Raw genomic sequence first — 23,500 nt, forward strand, 5'->3', positions numbered from 1 at the left:
GGCCCTCTTCTGGCCACACTGCAGAAGGCAGAGCCACCACCACGCATGTGGCCTCCTTATGCACCCGGGCCACACCGCCCCCAGGCTCATGCCGCCCCCAGGCCCACGCCACCCCCAGGCCCGTGCCGCCCCCAGGCCCACACCCCTCATGCTCACCTGTGAGTGTATCTGTACCAGTTCCTTGGCCCCAGGAAGCCTGGCCACAGGAATGGAGGGCCGACCCCTCCATCTACGGGGAGTTGGCTCAGGTCTTGTTGAGGCCTCTACTCTCCAGGCCCAGGCCCACCGGGCACCGCAGCATTTCCAGCACCTCCAAGACTGGACCCCCAAGGCCCAGGTGCCCCTTCTGGGTTGGGCCACCCACAGCTCAGGGGCAGAGTCCTGGAAAGAGGAGTGGGCTCCACTTGGCCACGTCCAAGCAGCTGGACCTAAGCCAGGAGGCGACAAACAGCTCCGTGCCTCAGTTTCCACTTCTGAACCCCAGAAACGTTACCCCCTCCTAAGGTGTGCAGAAGATTCCAGATGTGTGAGGCTCCTGCAAATAGCAGGCCCCACACGCGTCTCTGGGACTGGGGAGTCCCTGCTGTTCCATTGAGCCCCTCTGGGGACAATCCTGACGTGGCCTAGAGCCCCACCAGGGACTGCTGAGGGCGCGGCTGTAGGTCCCAGCCGTGGAAAGACCCTCACTCCCTGGTGTCGGCCTGCGAAGCTGCAGGCGAGGGGTCGCCACGGTGCGGCGGTGCCCCCTGCTGACGTTTCTTGGCATCGCGGCCCCCGAATGGCCACGGAAGCAGTGCCAGGGCCCCAGGGGGGCAGCAATGGTCCCAGGCAGTGTTCCCACGGGTCCGGGGCCTCCAGAGACCCAGACACAATCACTTCTTCCCAAAGCAAGGGTTTGGAAGCATTCGTTCACCTGCGCAGACGTTCTCCAGGGACGTGCACGGCAGGCAGAGCAGCCGGGGCTGAGGTGGGAGGCGCCGCGGGCGGAGGACCGAGGGGGGTTGGCACAGGACAAGTGACAGCAGACACTGGCAGGCGGGACAGGAGGCAGGGGCCTCCCGCCTCCCCTTCCCTGTCGGGGCTTAGCCCCTCGAGGGGCACCTAGAGGAGGTGTTCTGGCCTGGGCGCAGGCCAGGGGGACACAGGGAAACAGGCAGCCTCGGAGGGGACCCACCGCCCGTATACGCTGCATTGTCGGCTTTCACGGCGAGTCCTCTGACCAGGACCCAAGGCCAGGGAGGGGGGACGGAGGGAGGGGCTAAATGTCCCTTTCGGACGGTAGAGCGCTGCGGCGGCACCACCCAGGGCGGGGGGCAGGGGGGACAGGGACAGCGTGGAAGAAGCAAGGTGGGGTGAGGACAGCACCGAGCACCCCGTGCTGGGTCTCCGGGAGCCGCCAGACAGAGCACTGCTGTCCCCGTGAGGTGACATTTCCATAGCAACCACGATGCTCTCTAAGGACAGCAATGTTCTCTAAGAGCTGCTGGATGCTCAGACATGAGTCTGCGGTGGACGAGCTGCCCCAGGGTCTGGAATCTTCCAGCTCGCCTCGGGCTCTGGCTCCTGGGGGTTTCCAGACCTGCTTTCCTGGGGTCTATGGATCACAGAGCCCAGAGCCCCCCGCAAGCGTCCCCTGAGTGGGTCGTGCCGGCCCCGGCACCCAGCGCCTCTTCTCTGGTCGTGCCCATGCCTGGGAGGTGCCTGCCCCAGCCACGTACCTTTCCACGTCCTCACAAAGTGCCAGCAGGGCAGGCGAATGGGCACGCAGGACAGCGGCAGGGGCCTGGGGCGGTGAGGACGTGGGTGGGCTTCAGGGGTGCCTCCGTGTTTACAGACGCATCGCGTGGTGGCGTCTCAGGACAGCCACGAAGCGACGCCTCACGGGGCAGGCCGCGTCCTGCCTGCGCTTGGCTGAGAGCCAAGGGGAAGGGGCGCGGTTTCTCCGGCCCCTTCCGAAGGTGGCCGCCAGAAACGCTGCCAGGTTGGCGGTGCCGGCTGTCAGCCCTGCACTGGAGCCTGGGGAGCCGCCCAGGGCAGGGCCCAGAGGGAGGCGCTCTCAGACGTCAGGAGGGAGACGGGACACCACGTCTGCGGTTCTAGCGCCACAGGGGTCTCAGAGAGGCCTTTCCGGCCCCAGGCGTGCGCCCCACACGGCGCAAAGACGGGCTCCATGCACCCAAAGTTCAGTGCAGGGGACCCGCACCCAGTGCCGACCCCACCTGGAGCCATCAGTGGCCTCAGTGCTTGGTGGTGGAGGCCACGTGGCTCCCATCCTGCCATTTCCGGCGCCCTGGTGTGGGCAGGTGTGGGGCGGGGCCGCGGGCAGGGGAAGAAGGAACCACAGGAGCACACTGTCAAGAGACAAGCTGACTCGGCCATCAAGGCCAAGAGACTCCCGGGAGAGAGGGCCTCCTGTGACACTCAGAGCAAGTCCCCAGGAGCCAGCTGGGTGAGCGGTGCCCGGGGAGCGAGAGAAGGTGAGCCCGAGCAGGCGTAGGCAGAGCGCCGCCCCGCCCCCGGGGTGCCCTGGTGGGTCACAGGTGCAGCCACGCCAGGAGGTGGCCCCATGCTGCAGGACCCACGGCCGCGCCACATCTGCCAACAGAGGGCGCCCTCCGGGCACAAGCACGTGCCTTGCTCCCACGCCGACCCCGCTGCCCCCTGCCCTCTTCCTGCTGCCCACAAACTCCCAGAGCCCACAGCACGAAAGGTGCACCGAAGACCCTCTGGCTACAATCACGTGGAGCCGCCACAGGAGACCTGGAAGAAAAGGAGTCCCTCCCCCCTCGCCCCTAACCGGACAGCCCCCACGCCCGGGCTTTCCTCCCCGGCAGTCTCACCAGAGGGCGTCTTGTTTCCCACATCCCTAAGTTTCTTACCTGCCCTTGGGGTTCACTAGGGCCCGTCATGAGCGCCTGGCCGCCGCCGGACTCTCCACGAGAACGTGGCAGGGACATCCCTCTGGCCACGCACGTGAGCTGCCATGTCACCAGCAGCAGCAGCAGCAGCATCACCGCCACCATCGTCATCACCTTCGTCGTCATCTCCATGAGGACCCCTGGTCCCAAGAAGGAGGGTGCGGGAATCTCCTGTGGCCACTGTAACAAATTACCACAGTTTAGGGGCTTGAGAAGCCACAGATTTACCATTTCAGGTCTGGAGGTCACGAGTGTGGAGTGGGTGAGTCCAGGTGTGGGCAGGGGGTTTCATACAAAGTCTCCGGGGAAGACTCCGTTTCCTGGCCCTTTCCACCTTCCAGAGGCACCTGCCTTCCTTGGCTCCCGGCCCCTCTCTGCACCTTCAAGCCGGTAGGTGCCTCTCTCTGATCTCTTGAACTCTCCTGCCCCCCACTCCCCTGCCAGGACCCTTGCCTGGATCATCCTGGATGACCCTCCCCCCCAACCCCATCTTCACGTTGGCTGTCTATCAACCTTCATTCCACTGGCAACCTGAATCCCCTTTGCCGTGCATGGTGACACAGTCACGGGTCCAGGGTTTAGGACACTGGGGACCTTTATTTTCCCAGCACGTGGGACCTCCTCCCAGGCAGCCAGGCCTCATGCCTGGAGGTGAGGTGGGCACCCCACGCAGCCCCCGGGGCAATCGGCACCTGCCAGAGGTGGCCGGGCAGCCAGGAACCAGGTGCCCGAAGCACAGGCTCGGGGCCAAACCTGCTTGTCAGGTGAGAACAAGCTTCTCGGTGCTATGTGGTGGCCTCCTGCCCAGGGCCACCCCCTCCCTCAGCCCCAAGTCCTGTCACTGCCGGTGGCCCACGATGGAGCCGGGGTGTCTGTAGGCCCTTCTGTCCACAGGGGCAGGAGTCCCCTGAGGAGCGGGGACTGCACGGAATGGACAGAAGTCCCAGCTCAGCGGTTTTGGCCCGAGTAGGTTTGGAGCCTGTTCAAACCCTTCAGCAGATGCCCTGTGAGTTACAGGGGAGAACAGCTCCTGCTTGCTTTGTGGTTCATGCAAACCATCACGATCAAGCTTTGCCCAACCATGGGCTGTCTGTGATGCTGTCCACGTCTGCCTGGCAGCCTCAGGAAGCAGGATGCAGGGTGACGGCAGTCTGCATGCCCCTATTGCAGGACCCAAGTGGGGAGGGGTCTGTCCTGGGCCTGAGCCAGCCTCGCTGGGGAGGGCGGAGCAAGCACCCTCATCCCCTGCTACCCTGTCCCTCCTGACCTGGGGGGCGGCCGCAGCCAGGCGGCCATCAGGTGACCGTCACACTGTCTATACGGGCTTCCCTTTCTGCGGCGTCAGTGACGGACGCTCCTGTCTTCTGTCTTACTCTTCAGCCTGTGCCTGACCAGAGTTCCAGCCGTTAAGTCCCAGAGGGGGTGGGGGTCTGCCTGGGGACAGGGGTCCCGGGGGCCCTCCCAGAGTGCACTCTGCCCTCACCTGCCAGCCCAGCCAGGGCCTTGCCCGTCCCTCTCCTTTCCTGAGACCCTGCGTGTCTCCTCCCCACCCCAAGCTCTCCAGCTCAGGCCTCATCTCCTCCCTAGAACCCTCCCAACCTCCCCGTCTCCTTCCCATCAGGTCCCCAGGCCTCTCTCCCCGCCTGCGCAGGGCCCGTCTGTTCCCAGGGCTGTGAACTGCTTCTCGTCCCCCAGCACTAATTTGGCCGCTCACGTGGGGGCGCTCAAGAACACTAGACACACGGCTGAGCAAATGAATGAATGAACCAACAGGCATCATGTGCCTGGGTAGGACCTCCCTGGCTACCGGGCCCTGCCCTGGCATTGTGGATGGGCACTCGGGTCCCAGAGAGGATGGCACCGTGCAGGGGACGGGCTGGGGAGAGGGGTTGCCTTCGGGCAGCTGATGACGTCCAAGGGGAGCATCTCCAGGCTGGCGGTGACCTTTCTGCCGGAGACTTCTCAGAATGGCTGTCTCTTGCTGTAGAAGGGAGTCCGTATGTGTCCCTGCCTCCCTGGTGGGGGTCGTGGGAGCAGAGACCTGGGGTTCTCCCAGGAATGGGAGTCTGCACTGCCCAGAGGCGGAGGGCCGGCCTGCCTCCTCAAGGGGCCCCGGGCTCCCCTGGGACGAGGTGTGCAGCTGGGGGGCCCAGCCTGCCTGCCCCGTCACCAGATCCCGCTGCTGGCTGCCGCCTGCCTTTGTGGGCACCTCCTCCTCTGACTGTGGGTAAATCAGGTCACCTGCAGCTCTTTGCAGGATCAGGAGGAGCCTCGAAAACCAGGACAGATGGCAGTGCTTCCCTGGGGGGGGGGGGGAGTGGACTCATTAGTCGTTTCTAAATTAGACAGAGCGATGGGGGACCTCATGGGGTCCTGGGAACCCACGGAGTCACATTCCAGCCCACACAGGGATGCCTGCAGCTTCTTCTGAGGCCCAGCCACCTTGGAAAACGATGGTGGGGGTGCTTGGGGACAGGGCTGATGGGGGAGGCAAGTGGGCCTTCAGCCAAGGAAGATAGGGCTAGGGGGCGGGCCGGGCCGGGGAGGCCGTCGTGGGGGCCCGGCTCCCTGGTGACACGGCCTGCCGCCCTGGAAAGCTTCTCCGGCCAGCGGCGAAGGCCGAGGGAGCCCACACATCCACTCTGCTCTCTTTCCCATCAGGATGGCCATCAGAATCCATGGGCAAAGCCCGGCCCTTCATCTGGAAGAATGTTTACTGGAAGGAAGCCAGCAGGAAGCAGAATGTATCTGCGGGCCTCTCCCAGTCCCCTCCGGGAACCGTGGCTCAGGAAGCCTGCTGCTGCTGGGCCGTCCTGGGCCACGGTGTGAAAACAGGGGCAAGATGTCTCTCCTTGATTCCACAGAACAAGCCAGAACACTGCATCCACAATGGTGGGGACCTAGGGGCCCCTACACCTTGGTCTCCAGCTTCCTCAGAACATCTCCACAGCTGCTAGAAATGTCTGGGAGAGGAGAGCCTGCCTGTGAGAGGCTCTGGGAAAGGGCAGTGGGCTAGTGCAGTGAGGTGGGCATCAGGCTGGTCCAAGGCTGCCCTGGCATGCCCTGGCAGGGACCCGGGGGGCACAGCAACCCAAACCTCCATTCTAATGCTTGGGGCCCCTCCAAGCCTCCTCTTAACAGGGGAGGGGTGAGTGGGGCTGGGCAGAGCTGCAGCTGGACCAGGCTGGGGTGGCAAAGGGGCCAGGAGGCGGGCGAGACTAGGGCCAGTGGGGCGCCTGGAGCTCACGTAGACACTTAGACCTCGGGAGGCCAGACCCAGGCACCCGGCACAGGTGGTGGAGGCCTGGGTCTGGGTCCAGGGCCAGGGACAAGGTCCAGGATGTGGAAGCAGAGAGCGGGTTGTGTGTTCTGGGCTTCGGGATTGTGATGTCATGTCACCCGGCATCAGCGTGAGCACCAGGGAACAGGATAGTCCCCTGAGAACCGCCTCCCCCAATCTTGGGGACAGGGCTGATGGGGAGGCAGGTGGGCCTTCAGCCAAGGAAGATAGGGCTAGGGGGCAGGCCAGGCTGGGGAGGCTGTCCTGGGGGCCGCAGGACAAAGCCTCGGGTCCAGGCCCCAGCTCTTCATTCAGTCTTGGCAGAGGCCTCGTCCCTTGGGCCTCAGCGTCCTTGCCTGTAAACGGAACCCAAGAAGGACCCTTTCGGCCCCGTGCACCACGAGGTCGATGTGGCAGCCAACAATGCCCAGGGGCCCGCGCAAAGACCCAGGAGGACATCTGTGCTCCGGACGCCCTTCCCTGTACCCCCAACTGAGGCCAGTTTCCCAACCTCCTTATTTGTCTCCTCTGAGCCTCTCCCGTCCGATGGCCTCTGTGCTCCCTGAGGGCAGGGTTGTCCTTGGCTCCCAGCACGGCCCGGACACAAGGCAGGTGGTCAGCGCGAAGCTATGGAGATGACCGGCGGTCAGGGGGTCGGCTGCGGGCCTGGCAGGAAACGGGCCCTATCCATATCCGCACACCCAGCCATCTCCCTGAGAAGCCAGCAGGGGCATGGGGCTGGGGCTGAGGAAGGGGCACTGGGTCCCCATAGAAGGTCACCAGCACCCCCTGTCACCAGCTTGCACCAAATCTCTAGGGATATCTATTGTGTCCATATCCCAGACAGGGAACTGAGGCCAAGGTCACCCTGCCTTAAACAGCAGTGCTGGATTCAAACCCAGTCTGGGGCCTTGACCTGAGGCTGCCTGAGCCCCGTAGCTGAGCTCCTGCCCCCCCGCAGGCCCTCCTGGCCGGCCCGATGGCTCCCGAGGCCAGCATCCCCGGTGCGCCTGTCCACCCCCAACAGCCTAACCAGGAGCCCTGCCCACACTCCCTGGAAGGGCCGCCTGTCTCACTGTGCCAGAGCCTCATGTTTTCTGGCTGCGGTGAAACCAGCTTATGTCCAAGCCTGGCCGCGGCGTCCAGAGGGGGCCAGGCCAAGCCTGAGGGAAGGCCTTCTTCTCCAACATTCCAGGGATCCTGTGTGCTGTCTGTTCTGCCCGTGGGTGTGCAGGCCCAGCCGCCAGGCAGACACGGCTCTTGGCGAAGGCCGACCCCTGGGCGGGGTGCCAGTGCCAGGCTGAGGTGACGGGAAACTGAGGCCCCGAGGGGGTTATCTGCCCTGGTGGTCCCGCTGGACCCCGGGTCTCTGCTTCGGACAAGGTCACTCTTGTCCCGGGGCCTGGAGTTTATGGGGACACCTCCTCCAGGGAGCAGAGGGGCCGGCATGCCGGGGGTGTCCCCACCAGGACCTGCCAGGGCCCCGGGCCTCTCAGGGGCAGGACGGTGGCACTTCTTCCCCCCAGAGCAGTGCCCGGCCGCCCGAAGCTGGGCCAGCTCCTAACAAGCCCATCTGGTTTTCTTCTCTGGCTGGACTCCACAGAGTCAGGCCTGTCCCAACCCAACCCGGAAGCTTCCAGGCCGCCCTGCAGGCCAAGCCGGGCCCCACCCACCGGCCCCCGAGCGGGGAGGAGCTGAGCCGCCGCTGGCCAGGAGCACCGGGCACCGTCCTGACCGTGACGTGGTGCCAGGCCGGCCCAGGAGCACGCGGGCAGTGGCCCCGGCAGACATGCCCACACGAGCCACCCACAGACGTCGCTGGGTCAGGGGCCACCAGCCAGGTCGGGGGTCATGGTCTGCTGGGCTGCCTCGCTGCCGGGCCTACCCCGACGTGGAGCTGCCTGACTTGGGCGCTCAGCAGCCCCTGCCTGGGGCCTGGGTCTCCAAGTCCCTCCTGGGCTCCATGCAGGGCTGTGACCAAGGCCCGGGGAGGATTGGGGTGCCCCCACCCCCGCCGCTGTGTAATTCAAAATAAGAACAGCGCTAAGCCTTAAAGTACACGGAAGGAGGCCAAGGTGCTGCTCTTTCCCGCAGAGACCACTTGGATGCCTTTTTGGAAATAACAAATACCAAATCCTTTCTAAAAATGTCACTGGTGGCCTGGCCCGGTGACGGGCCACCCCCAAAGCCTGCCCTTCACCTACTCCTGGCTGCCAGCTGCCTCAGTCCCGCCCAGAAGAGAGGCCAGTGCCGTGAGCTGAGCATAAGCAGAGGCAGCAGGCGCTTCTAGGGTCGGCGGGGCTGGGGGCTCAGCCTGCTTCCGGGACAGGATCTGCCTCGGGCGGTAGAGAGTCCTGGAAGGCCCCGCCCCATCCTGGCTCGGGATCCGGGAGGAAGCCGCCTTCCGAGGGCCCTGCTGGGGCTCATCCCTCCCCGAGCCGGGCCCCAGCTACCTGCCCACACTGCACCGGGACAGCCGAGTGTCCGGTCCACTTGGAGGTGCCCCCAGGAAAGAGGGCCCCCCTCCCGGCCGGGAGGGCCAGCAGGGGCAGCACTTGATTTGCGGTCAGCCTGTAGGTCAAGGCCACAAGTCCCCCTACCAGCTCCGCCCAGGGGTGGATGCAGGGTCCACTGTGAGCCCCGTGTGGTGGGTTGGTCCCTGGTCCTCGGAGCGCACCCACACGGGTAGGGCCGGGCCCTGGGCGGTCCCTCTTGTTGTACTTGGGGACACTGAGGCCAGGAGAGGTCAGCCCTGCCCGAGGACACATGGCTGCTGTGAAAGGCCGGGATGTGGGAGGGATGAGCCACCGCTGGCCAGGTTCCTGTGGCATCTACGGCTGGGCTGGGGGCCACCGGCAGGCAGGGACAGGGCGAGCACACAGCAGGTGACACCCTGGAGATCCAGGCCATGGGCGGTCACCACAGCACCCAGCCCCGATCACTTTCTAGTGAAGGAAGGTTCTGGAAGAAGGAGGGTTGGCCCAGAGGGCAGGAGGGTCTGCAGGCTAGCTGCCTCTCAGGTTTGCACCCAGATGTGTTCTGCAGGAGGCAGGCTTTCAGTGTCCCCCCACACCGAGCACCCCGCCAGCCAGAGTTTGGAGGAGCTTGGGGACAACTGTGGAGGGAGAGACCCCTGGCCTTGGTCCCTCCCCTCAGATCCGCTCGCGTCACCGTGGCCCAGATTCCGCTGCTGGAAATACACTCGCAATTAAATCGAAAAGCCCGGAGAGGAAGGGGAGGTTACACAACACCTCATTCCCGGCGGCTCCTAGCGGCCTGGTGGACACACCTGCCTTGCCATGGCTGTCCCTGGCCTGGTCCCAGCCCCCCGGGTCCCAAGTCTCGGGCGGTGACGTGGCCACCGGGGCCCGGCCCGCTCCGCCTTGGGAGGGTGACCTGGGGCAGCCGGCAGGCCCCTTGTCTTCACATGGGGTCATCGCCCCTTCCGGGGCTGGGTAAACAGAGGTGTGTGGGCACAGGTGATGTGACAGTGGCCCGCTCTGGCTTCCCGGTGACTCAGGCCGAGGGAGGGAGCCAGGAGCTCCATCTGACAAGAGCGGCTCCGGCCGGAGGGGCGGCCTGGCCGAGGGTTGGGTTCCCAGGTTCCCACGGCGGCAGCAGCCCTGGGGAGTCTCCCTGGGCCCGCTGACCCTCACGCTGCCCTGCGCGGCGCCTCCTCCTGACCCCTGGGCGAGGGCTGGGCGTGTCCGGGGCAGGCAGGGCTGTGCCCGGGCAGCGTCACAGCCCGGAAGCTCTGGCAGAACTGGGCACTGGCCTGCGCTCTGGGCACCTGGACACTTCTGGACCAGCGGGTGTTTATGGCCCCTTGGCCAGGAGGAGCCCGGCCAGGTCCTGTTCTGTGGCTCAAGCCCCGCGTCAGGTCCCCTCCCTGCCCCACACAGGGGCCCCTCGGCCGCCGCTCTGGCTGGGTGTCTGCTCAGTGGGCTCAGTGGGCACTGTCTCTTACCAGCGTGTGCTGCCTACCTCAACAACACCTGTGTCACTGCTGTAGAACGGCTGTAAAACAGAAGGAAGCCAGTCACCCACACGTCCAGAGCCAGAGGGAACCGGGGTGGCCTTGTAGCCGCATCCTTTCGTCCTGGCCCCAGGTTCGTTCGTGCCCCGCCCCGGGGTCATACAGAGTCCCTGTCCCCTTGATGCTCACACCCTGAGGAGGAGTCCTGAGGCAAAACAGGACCCCTGCAGTTGCACATGGGGTGGAGGGGGCGGTTGGGGGAGGCGGGCTGGGTCAGGGACTTCCCACCCAGGGCGGGGAGAGGGGGATGGGGAGGGTGTCTACGCAGGGTGTAAGCCCCGCCTCCTGCTTCCTGCGGTTCCCTTTCAGCCCCCCTGCCCGTGGGCTGCAGGCTTTGTCTCCAGGGGAAACTATCTATTTGTTTAGGAAAATATGTTAATGGGCCTTTCAGGTCTGAAGGGAAAATCCCAGGGTGCAGGTGGGGCCAAGAATCAAAACCAGGTCTGAGGGGCGCCCCCTGGAAGGAGATGGCTCACCTGGGGCTGGGACGGGGGTGGGCAGCTGGGTGCCGGATAAATCCCACCTGCCTTTCGTTTCATCTCTGATGTCTAGAGGCACCTGGCTCACGGAGACATGGGATTTATTTTATTGAAACGGTTGCGTCCTAGTCCCCCACTCTCCATTTTTTTTACATCAGTTTTGGAGATCTCCCTCTGTTGCCAAAGTGTTTTCCTGCTTGTCACTTGGCTTTTAAGTTATTGAAGACACTTACACATACGTAGATGTGGAAACGGCACGCACTGAAAGCTAGTCGTGTTTTCCTTCTTCGGGTGTGTGCCTAGAAAGTTCTTATCAAATTCCATTCGGCGCAATACTTACATATGCCTCTTATATTTACAGCGTGATTTTTCCCTCTTCTTTTCATACTACTCTAATCCATCTGGAATTAATTTATATGGAAGCTTGGCCAGGGATTTAACTTTATTTTCTTCTCCAAATAATTAACCAATTATCCCCGCGGTGCTGGTCAAACGCTCAGAATGCACAGCGAGTTCTCTCCTGGCCTGGTACTAGGGTTACTCCTCTGTGGGCAGGGTTCAAAGCAAACCCCAGGAGGCCTGCAGCTGTGACCCTCTGGGCCCCGAGGGACCCCGCGGGGAGCTGTCTGCAGGGAGACACAGCCTGCCCCAGCACTGGCAGGCAGGCTCAGAACTCAGCTCCCCAGCCTCCTTCTCCTCCCACCTGTCTGACCTCCTGCCCTTCTACCGCCCTGGCAAACGTGCTCTGGAGAGCTCGGGGCCGGCGGCCCTGAGACCTGGACGGTGCGGGCCTGTGACGGGATGACGTGAAACTCCTAGTCATTCACCAGATGGGAGCCGGGAAAGGAGAGGCTGGGGAGTCAGGCTGCACCGGAAAGGCCATCAGGCCTCTCACAGCCTCGGGGTGGCTCGGCCTGCAGGCCGCGAGGGGGGGCTCACACTGTGGGTCAGCCCACCCAGCCTCAGCCCGGCCGGGCCTGACACCTAGAAGACAGGATGGGCGGAACAGAGTCTTACCTGGGCCTCGCCGGCTCGGTCGTGCGCGGTGTTAAGCATATAGCAAACACTAACCGAACATCGAAGAGGCAAGAAAATATGGCCCACAGTTAAGAGGGAAACCAGACCATGCAGTAGACCCAGAGATGATCTGGGTATTAGAGTTAGCAGGCAAGGACTCCCAAATAACTATGATGAATATATCATAGAAAATTGAAGGAAAGATGGAAAGTTTCACCAGAGAATTGCAATATTTGTTAAAAAAACCATGAACTAAATTAGAAAAAGATCAAATGGATATTTTGCAGCCGTACGTTCAATGTCAGAAACTAGTAACTCTATCAACACCCTTCGCAGATACAGGATCGAGGAACCAGAAGCCAGGTTGATAGAAAAGACCCAAACTGCAGCACAGAGAGAAAAGACAGATAAGGAAAGAACAGAGAAACATATGTGAGGCATGTGGAGCTTGCTCAAAAGTTCTTTTTTTTGTTTTTAACGTTTATTTATTTTGGGAGGGAGAGACACCGTGTGTGAGCGGGGGAGGGGCAGAGAGACAGAGAGATGGGGACAGAGAGAATCTCAAGCAGGCACCTCACCGCCGACGCAGAGCCCAATGCTGGGCTCAGACTCGTGAACCGTGACGACCTGAGCCAAAATCAAGAGCCGGATGCTTGGCCGACAGAGCCACCCAGGCGCCCAGAACATGCTCAAGTTCTAACGTACTAATAATTAAAGTTTAAGAAAGAGAGGAGAGAAAATGGGGCAGAAGCAATGTGCAAAAAGATGATGACTAGAATTTCCCAGAACAAATGAAAGACATCAGCCCATGGATTCAAGAAGTTCTGTAAACCTTAGGCAGAAAAATCAAGCTAATGACTAGTAAGGCAATTATTAACTCTAGGAAACTATAAAGTTACATAACAAAGGAAATACAATCAAATTACATTTCATCCAGATCTGAATGACGTTAACCTGATCTAATAACACAAACAATAATTTTGATTTAATAAAAATTGTGATATAGCCCATAAAAAATAAGAAAGGGGAGAGAAGTCCATGGGACTGTATAATGATGGAGGCAATGTAAGAGAGTTTCAAACTTCCAAAGGAAGCCAGTAGATAATATCTAAAACTGAAAAATCAAGCAATGATAGAAGTATGTTACTTAGAATTGTATGAAGTATGGAGAATTTTTTAAAAAGAGCTGAAAGTTGGGGCTTCTGGGAAGCAGGAAATTGCTACAAGTTAAGAGGAATTAAGGGACTAGAGCATTATGTTATAAACCCTGGCAAATAATTCTGACTCTTAAAATTAAGCATGTATTTACTTTGATTAAAATTAAGGTTGGGGCACCCAGGTGGCTCAGTCGGTTGGGTGTCCAACTTTAGCTCAGGTCATGATCTCGGGGTTCATGGGTTCAAGCCCCGTGTCGGGCTCTGTGCCGACAGCTCAGAGCCCGGAGCCTCCTTCGGATTCTGTGTCTCCTTCTCTCTCTCTGCCCCGCTCATGCCCTGTCTGTCTTTGTCTCTCAACAATAAATAAACATTAATTTTTTTTAAATTAAGATTAATGGAGGGGTGCCTGGGTGGCTCAGTTGGTTAAGCATCTAACTCTTGATTTCAACTCCTGTCATGATCCCAGGGTCATGAGATGGAACCCTGCGTTGGGCTCTGAGCTGAGTGTGGAGCCTGCTTGGGATTCTCTCTCTCTCTCTCTCTCTCTCTCTGCCCCTCCCCCACTGTTGCTCTCTCTTTCTCTCTACAAAAAAAAATAATTAAGGTTAATGGATATTAAGTATTATCAAATGCCTTTTGTGGTATTTATTAATGAGTCATATTTCTCATTTAACCTGTAGATATGATTAAATTATTGATACAGCTTAGATTTTATAATTTTAGCTTATCCTTGTCTTCGAGGGATAAATCCAATGTACTAAATGTATTGTTAATTAAGACAGTGACTGAATTTAACTTGCTATAAATTTATTTGGAATTCTTAGGTCTGAATTCATAATTGAGACTGTTCCATAAATCTTCTTTTAATGCTGTCTTTGCCAAGTTTTAGTGTCAGGGTTAAACTAGATTCATAAAGTTAAGTGGGAGGATTTTCATATATTTTCTTAAGTAGGCTCAACGCCCAACATGGGGCTCGAACTCATGACCCTGAGATCAAGAGTCACACGCTCCACCGACTGAGCCAGCCAGGTGTCCCGGAGAACATGTTCATATTTTTTAAATCAGTTATCAATTTATATGACATTGGAAATATCTGTTGCTTAAAATTTTGAAATATCCATAAATACCCTGAAATTGTATGGATCTGACACCACTTCTCGTGCGACGCTTCGAATTCATTCCAGGGTTATTGACCTATTGGACTTCTTAATTTTCCTCTTGAGACAATTTTGGAAAAGCCCATTTTCTTAGAAAATCATCCCTTTCTTTTAGATGTACAGATTTATTTCAATAGTGTTATATGTTATTTCACTTATAGTTTTTATGCTATGGGATTTTTAAAAATTTTAATGTTTATTTATTATTTTGAGAGAGAGAGAGGGAGACAGACAGACAGAGCATAAGGAGGGGGAGGGTCAGAGAGAGAGGGAGACACAGATTCCGAAACAGGCTCCAGGCTCCGAGCTGTCAGCACAGAGCCCGACGCGGGGCTTGAACCCACGAACCCTGAGATCATGACCCGATCCGAAGTCAGACGCCTAACCCACTGAGCCCCCCGGGTGCCCGTCTGCTATGTGATTTTTGAAGAATTGTTTTTGACGTTTAGTTCTGACTTGTAACCAAATGCAATGTTTTAGACTCATTTCTACATGTAATTGATCTCAAAACTCACTGAAAGCTTTTTCCACTTTCCAGATGTCGCTCATCACTGTGTCCCTGGTTGGGATCCTCTCAGCGTGTGTTCCTCACGGCTTCTAGAGCAGATCGCTTTCCTCCGGTTGACTTCCGGTTTCTCCGTGACCTTTCCCGTGTTTGCTTTCTGCCGAGCGATCTTTTCATTTCTGACACTCAGGCAGAAGTTCCACTGAAGGCCTCTGATTGGTCCTCTCGTTTCTTCAGTGCCTTTAGTCTTGATTTGTAACAAAAGCTCAAAGCAGATACTTCAAAATACATACTTCTCCATTTGGAAATTTTTGTAAAATATACTTCTTATCCTCAACTTGCTTGTTATCTTCTCTACTTTTAGAGTGAAGGATTTGGGGCGCCTGGGTGGCTCAGTCGGTTGAGCATCTGACTTCGGCTCGGGTCATGGTCTCGCGGTTCGCGGGTTCGAGCCCCGCGTCGGGCTCCGTGCTGACAGCTGGGAGCCTGGAACCTGCTTCAGGCTCTGTGTCTCCCTGTCTCCCCACCTCCCCCGCTCGCACTCTGTCTCTCTCTGTCTCTCTGTCTCTCTCTCTCAAAAATAAATAAAAACATTTTAAAAAAAAGAAGGAAGGATTTATTTTTACAGGTTGCAAGTGGGTTCTATTTTGGGTCTGTGCGTGTGCGTATGCGTATATGTGTACTCACACGGGAATGGGTTGTGCATGCACGTGTGCACATGGGTGTGAACCTGTGTGTGTGTGTGTGCGCACGTGTGCACAGGTGTGTTTGCTGCCTGTCGTCCTGGAGTGGTAGGAGGCCTCGCGGCCCTGGGGAGGGCAGACACCTGTGAGCAGAAGATTCTTGACCTCCCTGACGCCCGTTTGCCTCCCGACACAAACGAAGGTGCCGGGGCCCCGGCCGCCCCTGATGGGTGCCCGTCCTCATCCCCCTTGAGGACCCAGTACTGGTCTCTCCCTCGCAGGGGGTGACTGGGCGCCACGGCTCCGGGGTGACCTGGCTCTGGCTGTCATGAGGCCCCTGTCGCAGCCCCGGGGGCTGGGCGTGAACCGCCACACTTCGTGTCTGTCTCCAGCTGTGCGTGTGCCGGGCAGCAGAGGCCCAGAGCGGACACGGACCAGGCGGAGCTCCTCGGGCTCACCCTCAGGTCTGTCTGGGACACGGGGACACGGGGACGCCCCGCTCAGCCGTCTGCCGGCCGGTGGGCTGACCTTCCGGGGGGAGCTTCGCTCTGTGCTCTCCAGGCTCCCGGGAGCTCCCGCTGCCGATCCCTAAGCCATTAGCAGCTGCGAGCCGGGGCGCTCCCGTGTCTGGCGGCCCATGGCATTTGGTAGCTCGGTATTAATCAGCAGCGACCTTTGCGTCTGTCAGCCACCCGGCTCGCCAGCCTGCTCCGAACGCCGGGGCCTTGACATTCGTCAGTGCGGCCTGTGGGTCCCCATCGACCGGGGCGGGGTGGGGGGGCTCGGGGGCTGCTGTTGGAGCCCCGCCATCACCCAGACAGGCCCCGCTGCCCACTCCCACACGGCTTGGGGCCACAGATGGCCCACTGCCCGGGACCTCCCTCCGGCAGACTCCAGCCACTGGCCACTCCTCGGCCGAAACCCCATAAACCACCTGGAACTGTACCCAGCCTCAGGCAGACGGGCCCGGGCAGGGGCCAGGGGGGCTCTGAGTCCACGAGGAGGCATAGCCGAGCCCGTGGCGGCCCCGGGGGGCGTCCTGAGGGCGTTACGGGAGGGGGGGGTGGGCACTTGAACCCAGGCCGTGCGGTCCAAGCCCACGCCCGCCGCCTCTGGGCCCGTTGCCCCGCACGTGCGGGGGCCCCACAGGGTGGTCACAGAGCCCACGCTTGTGCCTGCACGCCAGTCCGCCAGGGGTCTGTGACGGCTTCCGGGGGCAAAGTACCACAAGCAGGGACTTAACGCCCTCCCGGCCCTGATGCAGGGGACCCAGGGGACGGGCCTTCCTGCCTCCTCCAGGCCCCGGGCCTGGTCTCCTTCCGCCTCGCGCCCATCTCTGAGAGGCCCGATTTCCGGGTCAGGCCACGTTCTGTGGAGGACCCGAGTTTGGGCTGACCAGCCTGATGAGGGTGCTGCTCCCAGGGTCCCGGGAAGGGGTCTTGGAACCCTGCCGGCCGGCTCTGGAGGGGCCTCCCAGGCTGGGCCCTAAATGCAGGAGGGGACCCCACCTTGCCGCCGAGCAGAGGCCAGCTCCCCACTCTGTTCCCTCCCGGGGCAGAGGTCCCAGCAGGTGTCTGCTGTCCCTGCCTTGGTGCCTGACCAGTCTGAGTGGTTCCTGTCCGCACTTGTGCCCCTCGGCCCCCGGGCGTGGAGGCCGGCCTCGTCCAATCTTACATAGGCACCCGCTCCTGAGTCCCGGGCCCCCGGGAGCCGCCACCCCTCGTGAGACATGGAATTTGGGTCACAGGTGGACGCACGGAAACGTCCACTCGCAGGGGCTCCCCGACACACAGCGTGCCGACTGTGGCCACTGGATGCGGGCCACCAACAGTGGGGATGGGACGGCCATCCTTCTCCTCATCCATCCGTACGTCTACTCCCCCCTTCCTCGTCCATCCGTCCATCCGTCCACTCACTCATGAATGAGACCAGACAGCTTTGTGCCTTGGACACAGTTTCACAGGACTTCACTTTTTTCCTCCGTGAACCTGAGACCCCAAGCTCCACATTCCAGTCTCCCCACATCATTGACTTGCCTTTTGAACCCTTCGCTGGCTAGTGAAGAGGGAGAGTGTGACCCTGTGAGGGGGCCAGATGTATCGGAGACCCCCCCAAGTGCTTTCCTGAGTCTCATCGTAACCTGTACTTGTGCTGGAGGGGTCCCCTAGGCTCACATGTGCGTCCGAGCCACGTGGCTGGAGCCTCAACGAGGCCGATGGACAAAGAGGGGCTCCTCGGGGCCGGTCCATTCCGAGCCTCCTCTGCCCCATGGAGTCTGCCAGGGCCGCCTGGTCCCTGGGGTCACTGAGCGTCTTCTCGTGCTGCACAGAGGCACTGAAGGAGAACTCTGTGCTGTAATGTCACACGTCTGAGGAAAGTCCTCCTTGGAGTCAACCTGCAAGCCCAGAAGGTTCTGGAAACCCCGTTTAGAGCACAGCGAGGAATTATCCCCAGATGCTTTAGGAAACAGCTTTGTCTACAAGGGAGGGGTGTGGGGCCAGAGACCGGCCCGGCCTCTGGGGCGGACGGCCAGGCGCCCGGACACGGCAGGCAGACGTTCCCACACCTGACCTGCACCCTCACGGCACGGAGCCTGAGGATGCCACCCACCAGACCCCACCAGCAGCGATGAGGGGCAGCCTGGCCCCCGCATGCCTCCAGGGGCCCCTGAGGATAAGGACTCTGGCCCGTTGGCTGTGGAATCCCGGGGCCTGGCCCGGGTCAACGCCCAAGCCCCACACCGCCTGACCCGTGTCTGTCCCCCGTCCCCGTCCCTCCGCTGGCCCAGTGCTGGAGAGCAAAATCAGACACGGGAGCTGCCGAGCTGGCACGTTCGGAGCCCGGACCTCGTGAGCACACCCCGCGTGCTGGGCAGTGAGCCCACCCTGCTGGCCGCGAGGAGGCAGGGAAGCAAGGTGTGACAGCGAGGGCAGGAGGCCCACTCAGCCTCCCCTGAAAACCACTCCTCAGGCAAAAAGCGAAGCAAGATAAGCCGCTAGACCGCCGGGCAGCCGTGGGGCCCCAGGGCCTTGTGAGCACAGGGCTTCACCCCACGAGTAAGGGTCCCCAGTCACCCGCTGCATGACCCCGAGGCTGCACAGGAAGGCTCACTACCCAGCCCAAGGGGGGAGCCGGCTCCTGCCGGTGCGGTGGGGGCAGGGGCAGAGCCTCTGCGGATGGGGTGGGAGTCGCCTCCCGCACAATTGCGCTGACAGGAGGCACAGCCGTCCCGAGCGAGCACAGGTGCAGGGAACAAGGAGAAACCCCCCATGAGGGACCCCGAGAGAGGGGCAAGGCCGAAGACGAGTCTGGATCAGACCAGAGCTGAGACAGGGCCCGGCCCCAGGCCACCCACGGGGAGCTGTCCTCCGTCGAGAGCGCTGTGCAGCGGCCGCCGGGCAGCTGAAAGTCGAGTCCGTGATTTTGTAGCTGTATTGACAAAAGGGAGGGAACATCCGTCCTGCTCTCTGGCCACCGAGGCACTCCGAGGGACGTTCCCGTTCTGTCTTTAATGTTTATTTATTTCTTTTGAGAGCTGGGGAGGGGCAGAGAGAGGGAGAGAACCCAAGCAGGCTCCGCACTGGCAGCACAGAGCCTGAGGAGGGGCTTGATCTCACGAACCTCGAGATCGTGGCCTGAGCCGAAATCGAGAGTCAGACCCTCAGCCCACTGAGCCCCCCGGGCGCCCCTTTCCTGTTATTCTCGAATGTACACGGAAGGCTTATGAAAAATAATGCACGTCAGGACACGAAAGAAACCAACCAATGTCGGTGAATCGATACCATACAAACTATGTTTTCTGTCCTTAATGCAATTAGTGGAAAGTCGAAACAAGATCTAAAAATTAATCTTAGTAATTTAAAATAATAAAAATAATCCTTTAAAATCTCAATTTACCTGGGAAGTAAAATGTGAACTTGCGAAGGATGCATGGGTCACAGAATAGTGTCTGATGGGAACCGGAACCACTGGGAATGGACTGCAGTGAGCACCCTGCCGTCGTGTCTGCAGCGGGTGGAACAGCATGCACGCAGGGCCCTGCAAAGTGGTGCTCAGAGGACACCGTGCTGCCTTACAAGGGGAAAAGAATGAAGGCTAAGGACGCAGGTGTCCCACTTAGTCAGAAAGAGAGTGAGAGGCTCAAACCAATAAAAATCAGAGAAAATTGAGGGAGGCCAAGGACACGACACAAGAGGGTTGGGCCGGGGCACGCTGTGCACCCCAGCCTCTGTGAGGTTGTGAGCAGCACAGGGCTCCTGGTCCAAACAGGCTTCTTCCTGAAGGAAGCCACAAAGCCAGGCGGTGACACCTGTCAGCCCTCACCCCGCCCCCCCACCCCAGGCCCCAAGGTAGGGAGCACACCGGGGTCCCATGAGGGACTGGACAAGGGCCCCCCTGCAGGATGGGGGTGGAAAACCAGGAGCTGCCCGACCCCAGGCCTTGGTCCCCCTGAGCGACAGGCAGGCCTCGCCGCACCCGATCGCCTGTGTCTGCCTGGCTAAGCGGGGGGCTGGCATGCGGGGCGGGGGTCTCTCCACGGGAGTCTCTGGGCTCTGCCCTCCACCTTCGGGCTCCCGGGCCCCTGACGTCGGCCTCCAAGAAGGGCAGAAGCTGCAGTCCCGGATGTGCCCCAAGACCTGCTCCACCCGCTAATCTCCCCCCCACTTCCTCTCCGTCCCCCCTTCCCCCACCCCCATCTGTCTGTCCGTCTGTCTGCAGAACCCTCGTCAGTGGGGAGCGGGACTTGGAGCCCGGAGGGTCCGAGGGTTCCCGAGTCGGCTCCTGCGGTTCCGGGGCACCCGCAGAAGATTCTCTGTGCCCACCCCCCGCTAGCCAGGCCCGTGGAGGTTTGGGAATCCACGGAAGCCCCCTTCCCTCCCCCCTCGCCAGCTCCCAGCTCCAGGCTGGCTTAAGCGGGTCGGGTCCACTGCTCAGGCCCTGCCCTTTGGACACAGGTGCGTGATCCACCGGTGGTTCTGGGGCTCTTGCTGGGGACGCAGGGCAGAAGCCCTTCACTCCTTGGCCGTGGACGTGGCAGCTGTAGCCGCCATCTCCCCGGCCGAGGGAGAAGCCAGCCCTGCAGCCGGCCAGGAGAGGTGGGGGAAGGGCTGAGGGCTGGGTCCCCCCCCACCCCCGCCCCAGTGGACCACACTGGCCGTGGGCGCACCCGGGGGAGGGGACGGAGGGAAGGACCTCAGCAGGCGTGGTGAGCCTTCGGGGTCTCCTGCCCCTTCTTCCTTGGCTGGTGTGAGCTACCCCGGGAGGTCGCAGTGAGGACTTGGGTGGGCGCTGGGGAGCCCCAGGACGGGGCCCCGGGGGGGCCGCGGGGGCCGGTTTTCCCAGGGACTGTTGATGTCCTGACGGGAGCCCTGGCCTGGCCTCGGCCGTGCCGAGTCATGTCCAACGTCAGCTTCCCTCACCCAAGGCCCTTTACTGGGGGTCCCAGCCCAGGGACCCTCCGAGCCCTCACTGCCTTCCAAGGAAGGTCTTTATGGCCGTTCGACAGCCCTCCGGGCGGCACGTCCCTGCCCCGTCTTTCCCCGATCCTCGGTTTCTCCGCCCTCGGCCCCGCGGTGCCTCCTCCAACAGGCCACCTGGGCGCTGGAGCTCACAGGGGAAGCCTTGGTCCGGCCGTGTGGGGTCCCGGATGAGGGTGGGAGCGCGGGCTGCAGGCCCCCTGGGCCCTTGCCCTGAGCCCGCGTGCACCCCCACACGTTCCCGGAGCCCTGCCGTGGGCGCGGCCCGGCATCCGGTGCGGGGGGCACGGAGCATGTGTCCTGGCCTGCCTCTCCAGGCTCGCTGGCCCCAGGGCTGCTTTCCTCTGTCCCAGGGCCGCGGTGTCCCCGAGGCTCTGAAGGGGCTGGCGGCGCCCCGACGTCTCCGCTCACGCCACAGTGCCCCCCACGCGGGCACCCGCTGTCCTGGCCTCCTGCTAGAGGGCCGCGGTGGCTCCCCACGCTCGCAGCCTCACCCCTTGTTTGCAGAGGCTCCTCTCTGTGTGTGCGGTCAACCGGCCCCGGGGGACGCTCCCACCGTGGGGCCGAGCTGTCTCCCCTCGAGATTCCACCCCTGCAGGTGCCCCGGGAGCCACTTCGCCTGTTGGCTTCCCGGTCACTGCGTCCTTAAGTGGGGCCTTCCTCCCACCCGCCTTTACTTGTTTTTGGCTTTTAAGTTGGAATGATTTCTGGGGCGCTGGGCGGCTCGGTTGGCTAAGCCTCCAACTCCTGATTTCGGCTCAGGTTATGATCTCACAGTTCATGGGTTCAAGCCCTGAGTCTGGCTCTGTGCTGACAGTGCGGAGCCTGCTTGAGATTCTCAATCTCTCTCTCTCTCTCTCTCTCTGCCCCTCCCCCACTCATCCTCCCCCCTCTCAAAATAAATAAATAAACATTTAACGTTTTATTTATTTATTTATTTTTTATTTATTTATTTTTTTTTTATTTTTGGGACAGAGAGAGACAGAGCATGAACGGGGGAGGGGCAGAGAGAGAGGGAGACACAGAATCGGAAACAGGCTCCAGGCTCCGAGCCATCAGCCCAGAGCCTGACGCGGGGCTCGAACTCACGGACCGCGATATCGTGACCTGGCTGAAGTCGGACGCTTAACCGACTGCGCCACCCAGGCGCCCCAATAAACATTTAAAAATAATAAAAAATATACTTGAATGATTTTTGCTTTTTTATTTTTAAAAAAGATTTTGGCAGGTTTTTAAAAAAAATGTTTATGTTTGAGAGAGAGACAGAGACAGAGCGTGAGCAGGGGAGGGGCAGAGAGAGAGGAAGACACAGAATCCGAAGCAGGCTCCAGGCTCTGAGCTGTCAGCACAGAGCCCGACGCGGGGCTCGAACTCACAAACCGTGAGCCGAAGTCGGACGATCAGCCGACTGAGCCACCCAGGCGCCACCACGATTTCTGCTTTAAAAGTAATACCACTTACTATAGGAACTTTGGAAAACACACAAAACAGAAGGAAGGAATCTGCCCACGTCCGAAGCGCCTGCCGGGATTTCAGGCAAATGTGTGCTGCTGCCCGGGGGTGTGGGTTCCACAGATGCGTGGAATCCACAGATGCAGGTTTCCTTTCAGAGATGACACACGCACGCGGCCGGGCCCCTGAAAAAGCACAAAGGAGACAAAGCGCATCCAGAATGGTTTCCCTGGGCTTCCCTCCGGGGCCCCAGCCTTGACATCACCCCTTGTGTGCTGGTGACAGCCAGGTCGGTTCCGGCGGGGATGAGATCGCGAGGACCTGGGTGCCCGCTCATCTCACGGTCACGGCCTCTTTCTCTGAGTCGACAGACCTACGTGCTACCTCGAGACTTCCCCACGCAGGGCAGGGCGGTGTGCTCACGGTCCTCCGCCAGGAGCACGGACTCTGCCTCGTGCACCTGCGCTTCTGAGCCGCGAGGGCCAGGGTGCCCGCTGCCTCCGCCACGCGGGGTCTCGACCGCCCGGAAGGTTTCGCTGCTGCTGGAACGGACGAGCCGGGCGCTGAGGCTGCGGTGGTCCTGACGGCGGGAGGTGTGCGGGACTCTGCAGAGGACGGGCCGCAGGGGCTCCTCCCCGAGCTGGGGGCGCCCAGGGGCCGCGGAGCCAGGCGGGGGGCAGGGGGCTCTTCCAGGGCTGCTTGGCGCTCGGTTCTCATTGGGCCAAAGCAGGTGTTCGAGCGCGCCCGGCTGGGGTTTTGTGCACAGAATTATTACGAGCGCGACCGTCCTCCACAGGCTACTGCACCGTGACTGCATCATGTCACCCGACTTCGGTGACAATTCGACCCTCTCACCGCGTACAGAACCGTGTTTGTGAGTCTGACGGGCCAGGGAGCCGGAGTCGGGCTCCAGCCGTGTGGTCCGTTGTCTCTCGAGTGGACACAACGCGCAGACGTCCTTTTTCGGCAGGAAGCCTGCGCTGGCCGGATTTCTGGTTCCCGAAAACAGTGTGTTGCATTTACTCGGATACTTCCATGTTTTTCCTCGGGTGTCGTTCCCGCCTCCGCCCCACCTCCTCCCGCGAGGCCGCGGCTCCTCGGCTCCCTCCGCACCGACAGCCCTGCCGGCAAAGCCCCCCGTGCCCGGAGTCTGCAGATTCCTGCCCTCCTCCCCGGATCCCAGTCCTGTGGCGTCCTGCAGGGCCCCCCCACCCCACACCCATCTGTCTGTCTTGAATGCCCTCCTCCCGTGTGTGGGGCCGTGTCTCCCGCGTCCCGTCGTAAATGTGAAAGAGTTAGCTTCTTTCTTGGAAAGATCGTCTTTGGAAATGATTGTTCT

At 60.7% G+C, this 23,500-nt stretch overlaps 1 long non-coding RNA gene across 1 annotated transcript; it reads right to left on the minus strand.

Annotated features, from left to right (window-relative positions):
- Positions 1-17,121: 17,121 nt before the first annotated feature.
- On the minus strand, positions 17,122-22,263 carry LOC128779077 (uncharacterized). The gene is made up of 3 exons (XR_008425009.1): positions 22,171-22,263; positions 19,130-19,303; positions 17,122-17,627 (listed from the first exon to the last, which is right to left on the minus strand). It is a non-coding gene; the product is annotated as an uncharacterized LOC128779077 (long non-coding RNA).
- Between the last annotated feature and the right edge of the window lie 1,237 nt (positions 22,264-23,500).

The sequence above is a fragment of the Panthera pardus genome, unplaced genomic scaffold, assembly GCF_024362965.1.
Source record: "Panthera pardus isolate Hobbes unplaced genomic scaffold, ASM2436296v1 HiC_scaffold_22, whole genome shotgun sequence".
NCBI lineage: Eukaryota > Metazoa > Chordata > Mammalia > Carnivora > Felidae > Panthera > Panthera pardus.